Source organism: Eriocheir sinensis, chromosome 50 (genome assembly GCF_024679095.1).
Source record: "Eriocheir sinensis breed Jianghai 21 chromosome 50, ASM2467909v1, whole genome shotgun sequence".
NCBI classification, from domain to species: domain Eukaryota; kingdom Metazoa; phylum Arthropoda; class Malacostraca; order Decapoda; family Varunidae; genus Eriocheir; species Eriocheir sinensis.
In genome coordinates this window covers 12,481,434-12,500,511 of record NC_066558.1, presented here as the reverse complement: position 1 = coordinate 12,500,511, position 19,078 = coordinate 12,481,434, and the positions used below count along the sequence as shown (strand labels likewise).

The 19,078-nt window shown below is 39.0% G+C and overlaps 1 long non-coding RNA gene and 1 pseudogene across 2 annotated transcripts; one reads left to right on the top strand and one right to left on the bottom strand.

Moving 5' to 3' along the window:
• Window positions 1–19,078, bottom strand: part of LOC126982387 (prostaglandin reductase 1-like) — a 168,087-nt pseudogene that overhangs the window by 65,729 nt on the left and 83,280 nt on the right.
• On the top strand, window positions 11,523–17,966 carry LOC126982388 (uncharacterized). 2 transcript variants are annotated; one of them, XR_007735158.1, is made up of 6 exons: window positions 11,523–11,767; window positions 13,167–13,268; window positions 14,161–14,231; window positions 14,642–14,818; window positions 14,991–15,069; window positions 16,651–17,966. It is a non-coding gene; the product is annotated as an uncharacterized LOC126982388 (long non-coding RNA). The 2 variants fall into 2 exon arrangements; XR_007735159.1 differs by lacking the exon at window positions 13,167–13,268.

Genomic DNA, 19,078 nt, shown 5'->3' with positions numbered 1-19,078 from the left:
GGCAAAGCAGCCTCGTTGTCTTCGTGGGATAATGGATCGTCTGCCGGTTGTGTGGTTCCATTCAAAGAAGGCTTGGTTCACCACCAAGATATTCAATGAATGGTTCCACAATCATTTTGTCCCGGAGGTGATCAGTTTTCAAATGAAAGAACTTAATGTACCTCGCAGTAAGGTAAGGGCTCTTCTCCTCCTTGATAATGCCCCTGCACATCCTGCGGCTGCAGAATTGGCTGCAGAGAACGGTCGTATCAGGGTCATGTATTTGCCACCTAATACGACTGCCCTCATTCAACCAATGGATCAAGGTGTTATCATATCGGCCAAGAGACAATACTGGCGGAGGTTCCTTGATGAAGTGATGGTTGTGCTGGAGGACGAGGAGGAAAACATGCTTGACATTGACACTCGAGGCAAGCGAACACTCAAAAATCTCCGCAGCTATGACATTAAGTCTGCCATTTACGACTGGGCCGGTGCTTGGAAGGATGTACCAGCCATAACCATAGAAAATTCTTGGTCTCATCTCCTCAGGGGGACTGAGGTAGAATGTAATTTCCTTGGTTTTGAGGTGGACGACTTTCACACCCGCTTCAGTGAATCAGGCGATGCCGTGAATGTGGATGATGTTCGGGAGTGGTTGGACGATGATGGTGGCTATCCTGGATATCAGTTTTTATCTGATACCGAGATCACAGCTGCATCGTCAGGCTACATTGCTCGGGAGGACGACACAGACGACTCTGACGATGATGAAAGTTATGACGCAAGCGGTGCTGACACTCAAACTATTCCTCGCCTGAGTCACGTTAGGAGGCTGATTGATGACTTGCTGTCATATGTTGAGCATCCTGACGCTGACAAGTCAATTGCGACGAATGAGTTTGGTGACACGCTCTGCAGTGTGTGTGCTAGAGTCATTCTTCACCAGAACCGTCGAACATATCATTAGTCAATGCTTGACACTTTCCTCCGGCCTCAGACTCCCACACATCGCACTCCTTCCCAAACTGTAACTCCCTGTCCTAGCACGTCTGCATCACCTGACGATCCACTGGCTGCAACCTCTCCTTGTGACATGAGCCTGCCACCTAACCCCACCCTCTACCCTCTTGTACTCCTGCATGAGGGCTCAGAGGACAGTGACAGTGATTAAGTCCTTTGACATGCCACTAGACCACACGGGATGCCACTGGACCACATGGGATGCCACTGGACCACATGGGATGCCACTGGACCACACGGGATGCCACTGGACCACACGGGATCAGTCGCCATTATATTCATTGTTCTCAGTTCGTGCATTCCCGTAAGTTAATTTACACCTGCTTGCTGTTATGGTCCTCCATGCCATATATATATATATATATATATATATATATATATATATATATATATATATATATATATATATATATATATATATATATATATATATATATATATATATATATATATATATATATATATATATATATATATATATATATATATATATATATATATATATATATATATATATATATATATATATATATATATATATATATATATATATATATGTATATATGATAATCTCTCGTCTATCGCGGGGGTTAGTTTCCAGAACCGATAGGCGAAAATCCGCCAAGTAGCAACCTTATATTTTTTTTTATTATTTATATATATATTCTAAGGCTTTATAAACCCTCCCCACACTCTTATAAACCTTTCCCACACACCTATTGACCTTTCCCACACTCTTATAAACACTTCCTGCGACGTTTCGTTGTTGCGACGTGGTCCCAACACAGTCGTCCCTCAAATAGTACAGGGGTTAGGGAAACCAGGACCCCCGTACTATTCGAAAATCCGCATAAAATTAGTGACCCCCCCCATAGAAACACTCCTGGGCTGCATTTGAGAAAGGGAATCAGGACTCTCGGAACGTCACGAGTGCTCCCAAATGCATGATGTGGCAGCACGAGTTGCCAACTCAGCATGTCTGCTGGCTCCCGGCTTTGAGAGGTGGAGCGCCTTTGTGCTGTGATGACGTCATCACCAAACATGGCGGCACAAACAAACATGTATAAGTCTTTCCATTGCATTTCACCTCTCTGTGCCACCATACTCACTGCAGCTTCCTTATCATCTTCTATTGTAAGGAGTTGGTCAGCCAGGACAGCTAGTAATGCATGTTAAACGTCGCCAGGAAGATCAGCGTACGCCATTTTGCTGCGAGTGAGACGCCGTTACCATAGCAACGACGAGGCTTAGTAAAAGGACGGCCTTTATCTCCACTCTTGCATCACTCTTGGAGCACTGGCAGTTACTGCGGCAAAAATTTCTTTTACACTATGATAGATACAGCGATCACTGCTCTCATTCACGTGGTATGCTCTCCCTACCGCAACGTAACTCATCCCAAAACGTAGCTTCTCCTATATCTGAATTTTTCTGCAAGGTGAACACCTTTCTCGAATGCTTTGGGGTGCTTTCAGCAGGTGTTTTGGTGGAACAGTGTTGCCACTCACGCCATGGCTACTTGGTGCGATGAGCGGGAAATTTAAGAATCCTAAAAAAAATCTTCCATGACAATCCGTATAAAACCGAAACCGTACTATTGGAGACTGTACTATTTGAGGGACGACTGTATATGATTCTATAATTCTTGTTTCGACTTTCAACATTTGCTTCATAAATACCAACTTCGCGCCGTAATTGGTTTGGCGGAGCGGAAGAATACTCAGAGAAAGGACAATATGAGCGTAGCTCACTTCTTTTATATCACAATTAGGTAAATACAGAAGGGGAAAGGGAGGAGAGGGAGAAAGTGAGTCATGAGAAATATACAGATAGAGGATGTGAGAAGGGAGAACAAGGAAAAGTAATGGAGGAAACAGGGAGAGATAAAGAGGATGACAACAAGGAGAAGGGTGTGGGGAGGGAGGGACAGTGGGGAGACTCATGTCAGGTCCTGAGGGAGAGTCAGGTCAGGTCCTGAGGGAGAATCAGGTCAGGGCTTCAGTCAGGACATGACCTGACTCACTTCTGCCCCTCCCTCCCCACACCCTTTCCATTTCACCTTCTGTGTGCATGTGTGTGTATTTACCTAGTTTACCTAGTTGTATTTACCTAGTTGTAGTTTTACAGGGCCTGGGCATTATGCTCGTGTGGTCCCGTCTCCGTGTCTGCATTTATCCAACTTATCTTTAAAGCTTTGCACACTCCTCGCTGATACTGTATCCTCGCTCAGACTGTTCCAAACCTCTACATTTCTTTGCGGGAAGCTATACTTCTTAGTGTCTCTCAAGCATCTCCCCTTTCTCAATTTTTTACTGTGTCCTCTTGTATTTCTGCTTATGTTTCCTTCTGTTAGTAGCAGTTCTTCATTATCTACTTCATCTATTTTGTTTAATAATTTATAAATTTGGATTAGGTCTCCCCTTTCTCTTCTTTGTTCCAGTGTTGTTAAGTTCATTTCCTTTAATCTTTCCTCGTATATTAATCCCTCCACCTCTGGGACCATTTTTGATGCCATCCTCTGTATTCTTTCTAGTTTCTTTATATGCTTCTTCTTATGGGGGGACCACACTACCTCTGCATATTCTAATTTTGGTCTAATCATGGTAGTGATTAGCCTTCTCATCATGTCCTTGTCCATGTAGCTAAATGCTACTCCAATATTTCTCACCAAGTTATATGTGTCTCTAAAGATCCGATTTATATGACTCTCTGATTATCATCCTCATCACTACTCCAAGGTCTCTCTCTTCATGCACTTTTTTTAATGTTTCACCATTTCCCATTTTGTATATCCAGATTGGTCTTGTTTCACTTTTACCCATTTCCATAACATGACATTTTTTCACATTAAATTCCATCTCCCAATCCATACTCCATTTCCAAATTTTGTATAGGTCTTCTTGCAATATTTCACAATCTTCTTTGTTTCTTATATGTGTTTTAACTATAGCGACATCAGCAAATAGGTTTATGTAGCTATTAACTCCTTCAGCCATGTCATTTACATATACCAGGAAGATTATCGGTGCTAATACTGAACCCTGTGGTACTCCGCTCTGATTTTATGTCCTTGACCACAGTTCTCATCTCCCTTCCCATTAGGTAGCTTGCCATCCATTTTTTCATATTTCCTTTCAATCCTCCTTTATTTTCCAGTTTCCATAATAGTCTTGTGTGTGGAACTTTGTCAAAGGCCTTTTTCAAATCTAGATAAATACAATCAACCCATCCATCCCTTTCCTGAGTTCTGTCTATCACTCTTGAGTAAAAACTGAGTAAGTTTGTAACACATGATCGGCCCTTTTGAAATCCATATTGTTTGCTGGTAATTAACTTATGCTCTTCTAGAAATTTAGTCCACTGCTTCTTTATTATTTTCTCACATATTTTGCACAAAACACTTGTCAGGGATATGGGTCTGTAGTTTGAAGGTTCATCTTTCCTTCCACTTTTATATATGGGGACCACTTCAGCCCTTCTCCACTCATTGGGCACCGTACCTGTTGCTACTGAACATCTAATGATGTCGTATATTGGAACAATTAATTCATCTCTACATTTTTTTAAAATATACCCAGAAACTCCATCCGGTCCTACTGCTTTTCCCTCTTCTAGTTCTCCCAATAATTTATGGATCTCATCTTTGTTTACCATAATCTCTTCCATATGAACTTCTATTTTATTCTCTTGTGGCGCAATAAAGATTGTTTCTTTGGTAAAGACTTGCTGGAATTTTCTATTTAATAACTCTGCCATACCTTTAGGGTCATTGACCTCCACATTCCCGTCTCTCAGTCTTTCTATTGTTTCTTTCGGTTTAGTCTTCCCATTTATAAATCTGTAAAACAACTTAGGCTGTTCTTTGCATTTTTCCACAATATCCTTCTCATATCCCTTTTCTTCTTCTTTCCTTATTTTCACATATTCATTTCTCGCCATTCTGAAGTCTTCTTTGTTTCTTTGATTCTTCCTTCTTTTTAGTCTTTTCCATGCTTTGTCCCTTTTTTCTTTTGCGTTTGCACATTTGGCATTAAACCAGTCCTTCCTACCCTTAACTTTGGGTCTATATACGGGTACATATTTTTTGACACCAGTGTTATAGGCTTCCATAAAGATATCATACTTTTCTTGTACTTTATTTTTTCTCAGTAACTCATCCCATTCCACTTTCTTGTAAAACTTCCGAAGGTTTTCCATGTCTGTCTTAATATAGTTTAGCCTGTTTGATTTGTAGGATTCATCCTCTTTAGTAACCTCCACTTCTGTATCAATCTCTATGGTTACATGATCACTCTTGCCCAGTGGACATCCATACCTTAGTTCATCCTTGATGTATATTCCTTTTGTTAGTACTAGGTCCAGTCTTGCCGGTTCATCGTCACTTCTATATCTTGTATGTTCATTCACTCTTTGTATCATAAGATTCTCCATCATCAATCATCAATGTGTGTGTGTGTGTGTGTGTGTGTGTGTGTGTGTGTGTGTATGTGTGTATGTGTGTGTGTGTGCGTGTTTACCAGAGCTGGGCACCTCCGATCATCAGTCCGATCTTCCGATCTTCTGATTTGATCGGATCAGCAATTGGCGATCAGAATGCAAAGATTGGATCATCTTTGTAAAAGATAATCAGACTGTGGAGATCGGAACTTCACAAACTAACTTCCGATCACCAATCACATCAAAAAATGTAGTCAACGTTGTCATGGCAACAACTGACTGCGGACATTTTGAAAATCTGAAATAGGTGTTTCTTGTAATTATTATTTAAAAAAAAAATAATTATTATGTGTAAATGATCGGATGATCGGAATGAAATGATCGCAACAGCAATACGTACTTAAAAAATGATCGGTTGATCGGAATCGGATCAAGTGCCTGAAGTGATCGGATGATCGGGGATCGGAACAGCAAAAAAGTGATCGGTGCCCACCACTGGTGTTTACCTAGTTGTAAACACACAGGAAATATACCCGGTGTAGTGTTGCAGAGGCCTGGGCTGCGCTAATGTTGGTTCGGTGGGTCTCCACTAGTGCAGTTTAGTACGATGAGTGAGAAGGAGGAAGATCAGGGATGGAACACGCCAAGAATCAGAAGAGGAAGAGCAGGAGGAGGAGACAACAACAGCGGGGAGGAAAGTGAGGACGAGGCTGGAGGTACTTCAGCTGAGTTCTCTGGTTTTGCGAGAAATGAGACGACATTATACAAGAGAGTGCTACTGATGGAACGAAAACTGGATAAATGGATCAGCATGGTGAAGAGAAGGGATGAGGAAGAAGAGCAGAATAGAGTATTCCACAGTGAACTGAGAAATAGGATAAAACGACTAGAGGAAAATGAGAAGAAATTGATTAAGGAAAATGAGGAGCTAAAGGAAAAAGCAGCAAAGTACGAAAGATCAATGAAGGAAGGTTTGGGAGTGGTAAGAAAGGAAAATGAAAACCTGAAGGAACTGGTAAACAAAGAAGAACAAAGAGTTAGAGAACAGGTGAAGACGTGGAGAGTGGAGAATGAAAAAGCAAATGTAAGCCTCAGAGAAGTAATAGAACAGCAAATGAAAGAGGATAAAGAGGACGTGGAGAAAGAGGTAGTCAAGGCCTTAAAGAAAAATGAAGAATTAGTGAGAGAAGTAGCGGACAAAAAAAGAAGTGTTGTTATTTTTGGGATGAAAGAAAAGAATATAACATATAAACCAAAAAGGGATAAAGAGGAACTGAAATCAGTCAAAGACCTGCTCAAGAACCTAAATGATGCAGAAAGGCAGAGTATCGAGGAGGAAGTAGACGAGATTTATAGAATGGGTCCATTTATTGAAGGGAAAACTAGACCAGTTAAGTTAAAACTAAAATCACAAAAGGCAGCCGAAGACACACTATATAGAACAACTAAACTAAAAGAAACGGAAGGATGTAAGGAAATATATATAAAGAAAAATAGAAATGAAGAAGAAAGCATGAAATGGAATGAATTACTGGCAGAGACAAAAGTAAAAAATAACGCAAGATCCGAGGAAGAAAAAGAAGCATTTTTTTGGAGAATTTCGGGGGATCGAATCAAGAAATGGTTCATAAGGGAGAAGAGAAAGGGGAGCGAAAACTAGATAAGAAAGATACAGAGAGGGGAATAAGAATAATGTACACAAATGTAGATGGGTTGATCTCGAGTAAAATAGAGCTGCAAGATTATCTAAAAGAGAGGATCCCATGATAGTTTGCCTAACTGAAACTAAACTAAAAGAAAACATCCAAACTGAGTTAGATGGAAGATACAATGTGTGGAGGAAGGATAGAATGGGCAAAGGCGGAGCAGGAGTGGTGATAATGATAAAGAAAGAGTTATTAGTAAAATCAGTAGAATATGGAGAGGGAAAAGCAGAGATAGTGAGTGTAAGCTTGGAAAACAAAAACAGAGAAAGGATGATGATTGCAGTAACATATGTACCACTAAAAACTACATCATGGAGTAAAGAAGATTATGAAAACATGATTGATGACACCATACAGAGTTTGAGGAGATTACTTAAGGCAAACAAAGGAGTAATGCTAGTTGGCGATTTCAATTGCAAAGAGGTTGACTGGGAGAGGTTTGAGAGCAATGGTAGTGATGTGGCATGGGGGAATAGATTCTTGAATTTAATGATGGAAAATTTGATGATACAAAGGGTGAAGGAAAGCACTAGATATAGAAGAGACGATGAACCGGCAAGACTGGATTTGGTGTTGACAAGAGAAATTCACGTGAAGGATGAATTGAGGTATGATTGCACCCTGGGAAAAAGTGATCTCGTGCTCATAGAGATGGAAATGGAGGAGGGAGGAAGGGAACAAGACGAGACTTATAGAAGCGATAGATTAAACTATAGGAAAGCAGGGATGGAAAACCTCAAGAAGTTTTTTGGTGAAATGGATTGGAAAGAGTTAATGAGTACAAGCGAAGTCCAAGGAAAATATGATATTTTCATGAGGGCGTACAACACAGGTGTTATGAAGTTCGTACCAAAATACAGACCGAGGGAGAGGGCTAAAAAGGACTGGTTTAATGCAAGATGTGCAAAGGCAAAAGAAAAGAGAGACAAAGCGTGGTCAAGATTAAAAAGAAACAAAAATCAAAGAAACAGAGAAGACTTTAAGGCAGCGAGAAATGAGTACGTGAAAGTGAGAAAGGAAGAAGAGAAACGATGCGAAAAGGATATTGTGGAAAAGTGTAAGGAACAACCTAAACTATTTTATAGATTTATAAATGGAAAAATTAAATCAAGAGAAACAACTGAAAGACTGACTGAAGAGAATGTAGAGATCGAGGATCCCAAAGGCATGGCGGAATTATTTAACAAAAAAATTCCAGCAAGTGTTTACCAAAGAATCATTATTTAATGAACCACAAGAAAACAACTTAGATGTATATATGGAAGAGGTCAAAATAGATAAAGAGGAGATAAAAAAACCTATTGGGGGAATTGGAAGAAGGGAAGGCCATGGGACTGGATGGAGTTTCAGGTTTTATACTTAAAGAATGCAGAAATGAGTTAGTTGGCCCGATATATGACATCATTAGGTAATCAATTAAAACTGGCACAGTGCCTAGGGAGTGGAAGAGGGCAGAAGTGGTACCTATATACAAAAGTGGAAAAAAGGAAGAACCCCTAAATTACAGACCGGTGTCTCTGACCAGTGTAGTATGCAAAATATGTGAGAAATTAATAAAAGAACAATGGATGAGATTTTTAGAACATAATCTAATCACAAACAATCAATATGGGTTTAGGAAAGGCCGCTCATGTGTGACAAACTTGCTGAGCTTTTACTCGAGAGTGACGGACAAATTACAGGAAAGAGACGGATGGGTGGATTGCATTTACCTAGACTTAATGAAGGCATTTGACAAAGTTCCACATTCAAGACTGCTGTGGAAACTAGAAAATAAGGGAGGATTGAGAGGGAAAATGAAGTGCTGGATGGAAAGCTACTTAAGAGGAAGAGAGATGAGAACCGTGGTTAAGGACACTAGATCGGAATGGAGAACAGTGGAAAGTGGAGTGCCCCAGGGGTCGGTTTTTGCACCAGTACTCTTCCTAGTCTATATTAATGATATGCCAGAGGGAATAAACAGCTACATGAGCCTGTCCGCAGATGATGCTAAACTGCAATGACAGATAAGAAACAGTGAAGACTGCAAGGAGCTGCAAGAGGACCTAAACAAGATTTGGAAATGGAGTTAGAAATGGGAGATGAAATTCAACGTGAAGAAATGTCATGTTATGGAAATGGGAAAAAGTGTAGAAAGACCAAAATGGACATATAAAATGGGAGATGGGGAAATATTAAAGAAAGTAAATGAAGAGAGAGACCTGGGAGTAATAATGCAAGATTATATGCAACCAGGAAGTCATATAAATCGGATCTTTGGTGATACATATAACATGGTGAGAAATATAGGCATAGCATTCCACTACATGGACAAAGAAATGATGAAAAAATTAATAACTACTATGATCAGACCTAAACTAGAATATGCAGAAACAGTGTGGTCTCCACATATGAAGAAACACATAATAAAACTAGAAAGAATACAGAGGATGGCAACAAAAATGTTTCCAGAACTGGAGGGACTGACATATGAAGAGAGACTACCCCCCCGGAAGCGAACGTTCGCGAGCTTCACATACACTGTTCATCTCAGGTTTATCAAGGCACTTTTAAGGTTTGTGATTCATGAACGTCAAACAAACGTTTAACGAACGTTTTATGCATAGAGTTGTGATTCAATATGTGACTAAATATTACTGCAATATACTCTTATATCTGCTGCATGGGGTTTGTTAGCTTAAATATTGAAATTACTGTTATCTATAAGGTTTATAAAATTACTTTTAAGGATGGTGAATCACAAACGTTTAACAAACGTTTAACAATCGTTTTTATCATGTGGTCAACACTTTAATTGATAAGCTGTAACTCTATATAACACAAATGATAGTGTTTTCTCGTAATGGTTTCAATACTCCCACAGCCAGAAATATTGATTCAAAAGTTGTTCAAATTAATCATGCGCAAACATCTTTTTCACCTTTTGATTGCAGACTTTTTTGATCCCTCCTCAAAATTGTTATAAGTTTTTTGGTCAGAAAATGGGAGCACACAAAGCTCTCATTAATATTGTATGCACACACACACACACACACACACACACACACACACACACACACACACACATCATCATCATCCTTAAGAGGACACAGCAAAAGCTATACAAGAAAAGGCTAAAGAAAGATGTAAAAAAATACAGCTTCCCTGATAGAGCGATAGATAAATGGAACGCCCTACCAGAAGAAGTACTGTGTGTCAAAAGTATTCATAGTTTTAAAGAAAAGTATGATGAAATGATGTCAAAAGACGGGACAAAACGAGCTTGACTCAATCCTGTGAAAATACAATTAGGTAAGAACAATTAGGTAAGAACACACACACACACACACACACACACACACACACACACATCTATATATCTTTATCTTTATATATATATATATAGATATATATATATATATATATATATATATATATATATATATATATATATATATATATATATATATATATATATATATATATATATATATATATATATATATATATATATATATATATATATATATATATATATATATATATATATATATATATATATATATATATATGAGGCGCCGCTCGCGAAAAGGGCCTAACCCTCAAAAATGCCAATTCGGAGTTAGAGGTGGCAACGTGTCGTCCAGATGTACGAAAATCTTGTGGTAAGGTCGGGCAAAGGAAATTCAACCATCCTAGGGGTGGTACGAAGGTTAAAAGTGGCGCGTTTTTTTAGGCTGAACAGTGATAAATACATAAAAACAAAATAAAAAATTCATAAAAATCAAGAATGACAAAGCAACAAAATTTATTTTACGAAACACTTCTTGCACCATACACTCCTTAAAATGACATAAAAACAGTGACCTTCCTGGGCAAAAAAAAAAAAATCCTGGGAGAAGGATAAAATTAAAAAATCTTAGAAATTTTTAATTTTTTATTTATTTTTAATTTAACTCAATAGCAAGAAAGAGCTCTTCCAGAGCTTTAATTTGATACCAAATAGTAGTACATTGCAACATTTTAATCGGTAGTAATCATAAATTAACTTTAACCGCTAATTACTCAAAACTATGTCCATGAGGGTTAGGCCCTTTTCATGAGGGCCTCATATATATATATATATATATATATATATATATATATATATATATATATATATATATATATATATATATATATATATATATATATATATATATATATATATATATATATATATATATATATATATATATATATATATATATATATATATATATATAATTAGAGAGAGAGAGAGAGAGAGAGAGAGAGAGAGAGAGAGAGTGGCGAAATTTGAACTGCGCTGGACAATTGAATTCTGCCGCCAGCGCCATCTCATGGGTGAAAGCTGGCGCGCCAACGCTTAGTTTGGGCGGGAATCAGAGACCTTTATCATCGGTTGGGAATGGGAAGTCAGTTTCTTGCACATTTTTGGCTCCCAATGTCTTCCATTGCTTGTTAACACCAACCACGCCACTTTGTTGTCGTCGGCGAGCGTGCACGCTGCAGAAGGAATACGGGACAGCTGCCATTCCTGGAGGCTGGAGGGTTCATTGGACAGGACACCTGCACAGCCGTATTGCTGGCGGCTACGGTAAAGGTGTCCACCCTACTTTGTGGTAAGTGTGTGTCTTTATATATATATTCTACAACAATATGTGGTAGAATTGTAATTTCTCTTCCCCTGTGGATAACCTCGGGGGGCCTGGTGTTAATTCGGTATTATTCCCGAATGTTACACATATGTCCTATTTCTCATCCTAACCATGGGTTAGATCTCATTATTCTATACATTTTGAACCCCATACATATGTGGCATAAGGCCAGAAACTGCGCTATCGAATTTTAAAGAGTTAATGAGTATACGGGTGACAGGTGGCCGGGTGTATGGGCCCGGGGGTGGGGAATTGTCATACACATGTGCCGATATTTCACGGTCAACTGACTCAATTCACTCCTGTACATTAATTTAGGTTTGGATATATATAACTGACCAGTGAGGCACCAGGGGCGTAGCCAAGGGGGGCTGAAGGGGGCGACTGCCCTCCTCCCTTGAGGGTTGAAAATCTTCCGAGGCTCTAAGAAGCACATTATAGTCATAGTCAAATAGTGGAAAATTCCTGGTTGTTGGTTAAAAAAGTTCATGCCCTCCCGGCCCTATTGTTTCCATTTACCGCATATTGACCTGCAGTTCAAAAGAATATATAGAGCTGCTTATGATCTGTCCCCTAGTGCTAAAATTTGCAACTCAACTGGAATTGGTTACTGAAGAAAGAGTTCAAGTGATAAAGGTGAAAGTCACTGCAAAAATAACGTTTTGGAGTGACTATGCAATACAACTTTTCCATTACACAATTTATTTGTTTAATAATACATACCATTTGCTGTGTGTATACTGGCAGTAGATCAGCCAACACAATGCAGTATATGGTAAAGGTCCAGTATAACTCCGGCGCCTTAATTTTGATCTATTTTCACCCAAATCTTCACAAAACCCTTTGTATACATATAATACATTGGCTAAACACCCTGAAACAGTCCCGAGCCGTGATTCCAGGTCATTTGGGGCTCAGGCTGAAAGGGCTGGGGCCCCAGATGACCTTGAGTCATGGCTCCTTTAAACTAATGTATTATATGTATTATGATGTACTAATGTATTATATGTATACCAAAGAGTTTTGTTAAGGTTTGAAAGAAAATGGAACAAAATTAAGGCACCGGAGTTATACTGGACCTTTACCTAGTATAGTAAATTTGTAGTAAAACTAGTGGGAGTTTTTTTTTTTGTTTGTTCTTTGTTTCACCCTAAAATTGTTTTCTGCTCCCATAATCCTATGGGATCATAACCAACTTCTCAATCCTTCTTGTATTCTGTACAATGCTATTAGGTCCCCTCTTTCTCTTCGTCTTTCCAGTGTTGTTAGTCCCAATCTCTCCAGTCTTTCTTCATAAGTATAATCTCTCGGGGTTTCCGGTTGTTTCATTGCAGCTCTCTGTATTCTTTCCATTCCATTCCAGGTCCAAGAAATATAGACTTCAACAGTGTCAAGATACTGAACACCACTCCAAGTACAAGCAGGACTTCAGCCTCTCAGGCTTTGACAAGCTCCAGCTCAACTGGTACGAATTATTATTTCACTCCCATGCAAGCATAGTATTTCATGTTTATATACGCATATGTGAGTGTGTGTGTTGTGAAAGCGCCTTGTCATGGCTACCCCAAGTCTCGGGAAGTCAGCCAGATATGTGTATATGTATGTAATATTTTAATAGTACACTCAACCCTCGATTTGCCGGACTAAAAGGGGGGAAGGCTTGTCCGGGAATGGCAAATGTCCGGCAATGGAAAATGTCCGGGGGTCTACCCCCTTGCCGGACTTTACCCTATATATGTCCGGGAAACACATTTCGGGTCTTTCATATGCTTTCTAGTTGCATCACCCTTTCCCGACACAGCAAATTTAACTGCATAATTTTCTAACTTTCCTCTAGCTTTTTTTATGTCCGAAACTGTCTGTTTTTTCACCCCATACAGCTCGCAGACTTGGGCAACACTCATTCCTCCATCTATTTTACGTAAAAGTTCCAGTTTTTGCGACACAGAAAGGTGCACAGGTTTAGCTGTACGCTTGGTTACTTTCTTTGGTGGGTTTTTGGGTGGCATCGTTGTGAAGAAGAGGTGTATCCACGACAAGCACGTAAGCACAACACTTTCGTGTGTGGCAGACTTGTGTACAGTCCAGTACTAGACGTGTATGTCCGCCCGCGCTGCCATCTAGTGCCCGATTTGCGAACTTTGTCTGGCGCGGTAGTTTGAAATCGACTTGTCCCGGACTTTTTTTTTTTTTTTTACCCCACGGACTTTTGTCCGGCAAATCCGAAATCCGGCAAATGGAGGTCCGGCAAATCGAGGGTTGAGTGTACTGTAAATATATTCCAAAACACTTTTACCTGAATCTGTAAGATGGTAACCACATGAAAGACTCATTTTGATTTGCTGAATTCATTACAGGGGATGCTACACTGAGCCTTATTGCTGAAAGTCTTCCGAGTAGTTTTGAAACACAACACAAGATGGAGGAGGTGTGTATGAAGTTGTGGAATAATTTACAACTTACAAGTTTACTCTTGAATATGAATTGGTGATATAAGTTTGTATATTTTGTATTCAATATGTTTTTTGTTTTCCCAGGGGTTAGCCAGACCTGTATAAAGTTCCAACAGTTGCAAACATCATAAAGATTTAAGAGTACTGTACATATTTTGGCAAGTAATTAATTCACGAGTCACAAACTAATGTATACATCAAAGGCTCTTGTAAGTAGGCATGCCAGTATGTATGGTACTGCCTCTCCCATGTTGAATTCCAGATACTGCATTTTTGCTGTTATGTATTTTTGGTGATGTTTTATGGGAGAAGTGTTACATTTGTAATAGAGATTAATTAACTGTGCCATGTTCTGTAAATACAGGCAAAATATCCTTTATTGCAGGATGTGAGTGTGATCGATCTTCTCAGGGTCTTGCTGCAGGAGGTGCGAGATGTGAAGCAGGAGGTGAGAGAGTTGAAGAGCAAGCTCGAGAACTCATCTGAATGTACAGAGTCGATTATTGAAAACCCTTTTGATGAACTGAAGTCTTTTGGCTTTAAAGCTACATCACTGGAAGAAGTAAGTTATCAGTGTGGTGTAATCAAAATTGGATTAAATAATAAATTTTATTTTTCTTTAACTTCGGAATGCTATGATATTTTTTTATATGATAGAATGAAACATGTTTTGTTCGTTTATAACAGGAAGCAATTCTTAACAATTTATATCATATTTACATCTGAAATTACAGAGAACGAGAACATGATTTGCTTTTTCATGTCCCGTGCCACTTGACTGAACATCTGATGTTGATAACAGCAGATTATTGGGTGAAGTAGCATGATTTTGTATCATACTGCTAGATAAACATAGTGGTGGTGGTTCTTAATAAGGCATTATTATTATAGTTTTGTTTAAGGAAGCGATATAGCACACCTATCTTTTGAGCATTCAGGTAATTTCAGTTTTGGGCAGATTGCTTTGACATTTTCAGTGCTGAAAAGATAGACCTGCATACACGCTTCTGCAGTTTTTGGGTTTGCATAACTTATTGCTTTGTACAGGCATGGCACAATGGTAGCCCACTGTTGTCCCATGTGTAAGTCCCACTCACAGCTTCATGAAAAGGCTTTCATTGCCACCAATTGTTACAGAAAGTTGTAGCAGGAAGTGGGTGGTTTTGTTTGAGGCCTTTCTGCTGATGCAGCCATAGCAGAGGCTGTCTCATGTCTCACATGGTTGAAACTGGCCTTGGGCAATTAATTCATCACATATTTTTGATGGGTGTTACTTTGTTCACATTGTCCTTTCACTCCTTTTGAGCCTTCATACATATGTATAATATTTACATCAATGTACTGAGTTGTATATGTAGTTAGACATGCCTCTTACAATATTAACTTGCTTGGGTGACGTGCATGATGCTTTGTATTTAGATTAATGAATTTTTCCTTGGATAATTATATTTGAATGTCTGGTGATGGTCATGTTTTTCTTGATTGGATGATTATAAATTATTATAACTAATTGTAAAGTATTTATATTCAAATTTAGTGCCTAGATTGGACAAAAATGTTGAAACTGCATGACTTTGATATGTTCAGTATAAAGAAAATATTTAAATGCAACACTTGCTTGCCACAGTCAGTACCATACCATACCTACATCCATACCACTACCACCATCTGCATTCTTTAATATCCTCACCTCAAGTGCATTTATATGAAATTATTGAGTGCTACAACACAGTAGCCTTTTTTTATCAGTTCATGACAATCAGCTTAAAGCCAATTGCTCTAAGTGTTAACGTAAATGTTTGAAGTGATTATTTTTTAGTGATATGGGTATATTAGTGCTTGGAGGTGGGATACTTTGAGTTTGTGGTGTGTATGTGTCTTATTTGGTTATGATGTGGCAGACTTCTGATCACTCTTAGGATATGTTCCCATTTAATTTTTATCTGCTTCCGCATATCCCCTTTCACTTCTGCTGTATAATTTCCTCAAATACTGCAATAACCTGTCGTCCCATTTATGTGCTTTCTTCCTCTTAACACCTAGCTACCACGTCTTGTGCAAATGCACATTCCTAGTCAGTTAACTTATTCTTTTCATTTGATCATGTCATCTCTGCGGCCTGTGTGTGACCCCTCGCCCAGCAACACTCTTTCATTCCCTTTCTTATATCACCTTCTGCTCTTCCATACTTGTGTAGGACTGAACCAAGGTAATTCAATCTCCTGTTCTCTTGTCACTTATCTTATTTAAAAAGTACAATTTTACCAAGCATCTCTGCAGTAGTATGTAATAGGCTTACATTAACAGACTTATTCATATATCTGTATTGCACAACTGTTCCTCATGTACACATAAAATAAACAATAATGAACTAAGAATTATGTTTTTCAACAGCTACTCGAACGGGAGAAGCAGTTCTCGGAAGGATGTGAAAATTCTAAGAAGAACAGGAACGACCTCCTTAAGATCCTCATTGAGTTAGCTCCCAAGCCTAAGAAGAATGCTAAAGTAGCTACTCTGGATATAGTTAGGTCGATAATGCAAAGATTAGCTGATGATTCAGTATGGCAATATGTTAGCGCTTTTGGGAAGTCAGGCACAAAAAAGCTGTCAATGTGCAAAATGATGCCTTCAATTATGGATACAGTACTCTTAACAACAATAAAAACCCTTTCAGTTGATACTAAAGAGGCATCAACTGCTCTTTCAACATATTTAAAAAATACTGCTACAAGGGCAGCAGCAAAGAAGCACAAATTTGAACATGGAAGAGCCATACTTCAGATTGGCAACAGTGTACATGAGGAAACATTCCAGTCTGCAAACTCTGTCCAAAGTTCATCACAACATGCAGCTGATGAGGTTAGAGTCTGATGCAGCACATGATTCAGATTTGGCCTGAAACCAAATTTGTGGCTAAAATAATTTTATGCATGTGTTCTTTATTGAGTGTTATATAAGCACTGGTCTCCACTGTCAGTGTCAACTAAGTACAACACATGCAAAATAACACAAAACTTTCTTTTTGCTAGCATCATAAATAATTACAAATGCCTGATTCATATAAGGTATATAGATAAAAGAGGTACCTTTGCATAATGGATTTCCTTATGGTAGAATGTGATGTATATGTGGAGATAATAAAACAAGAAGGAAACCATGTTGTTTTCTTCAAATGGCAGTAATTCCTATGAAGGCATTTTTTAGAACTCGTGATTCATATTATTTGAGGTCCATCCAATGTTCATTTAAGGTTCATTAAAAGGCTTTTTATGGTTCATTTTTAGGTGTTTTTAAAGTTCATATAAAGATTTTTGAGGTCCATTCAAAGTTCATTTAAGGTTCATTAAAAGGCTTTTTATGGTTCATTTATAGGCGTTTTAAAGTTCATTTAAAGTTTTTTTGAGGTTTGTTAAAGGTTCATTTAAGGTTCATTCAAAGGCTTTTTATGGTTCATTTATAGGTGTTTTAAAGTTCATATAAAGTTTTTTTGAGGTCTGTTAAAAGTTCATTTAAGGTTCATGAAAAGTCTTTTTACAGCTCATTTTTAGGTGCTTTTAAAGTTCACATGAGGTTTGCGCAAACCGAAAAGTGTACACCAAAACGGGTACTTTTCAGGCTTGTTTGAGGTTCATCTGAAGCTCATGTTGTGAAGTTTGCGCACCTTTTACAAACGTTTGCCAAACATCCTATGAACTTTAAATTTCCGGGGGGGTAAAGGAAATGGACTTGCCAACACTAGAACAAAGAAGAGAAAGAGGAGACCTAATACAAATATATAGGCTATTGAGTAAAATGGAAGAAGTAGATAACGAGAAATTGCTACTAAGAGAGGAAGGTGAGCTTTGGAACAGACTAAGTGAAGAAATAGTATCGGCGAAGAGTGTGCAAAGTTTCAAGGAAAAGTTGGATAATTATAGATACGGAGACGGGACCACACGAGCGTAAGCCCAGGCCCTGTAAAATTACAACTAGGTAAATACAACTAGGTAAATACACACACACACCAGACACATTAGGAACCATTGCAGATGTTTCTGACAAACAGAAACGACTTCACCATTTCTTGAGTGTGTTAGAATGTATTTGGTGAGTGGCTGACATGAACCATACCTAGCTCTTGGCAAGAGAGCAGCCCTTTTTAACACTGCTCTCTTCTTGCCATTGGGTATGTTTGTTTTGTAGGAACCACTCACCAATTAAGTTCTAACACACTCTAGAAAATGGCAAAGTCATTTTTATTTGTGAGAAACATCTGCCATGGTTCATGATGAGTCTGGTGTGTCTGTGTGCGTGTGTGTGTGTGTGTGTGTGTGTGTGTGTGTTGTTACTTGATCCACGTGTTTATGTGGTCGGAGTCTAGATGGGTGGGTTGTCCGCTCACGCGCAATGGTGACAATGAGAACTGGCACGGAGGAACCACAGGCACGCCACACCCACAACAGCTTCTTCCTTCCATTTCACTGCAGCAACAAGTCCATAACTTGGGTAATGGCAGCACAAGCCGCGGCAGCCCTTACTTTAGCAGACGACGCCATGTTGATACAGGGCAAGTGTTTTGTTTACATTGTGGATGTGGTTACGGGCAACCAACCTTGGCCGTGTGTGACGCACACCAGGAAAAGTTGGATTTGACGGCTGCCCAAGCTGCCGCCAACGCGGTGGGAAGAAAAAGGCCCAGTGTGACACCAGGTTACGGACAACCAACAACTTGCTCCCGGATAGGCGCATGGGCGTTGCCAGTAGCCACAACGGTAGGAGGAAAACAGCCAGTGTGACACTGCCCCAAGGCAGCGAGGCCGCTGACTGGGTGAGCGCCGGC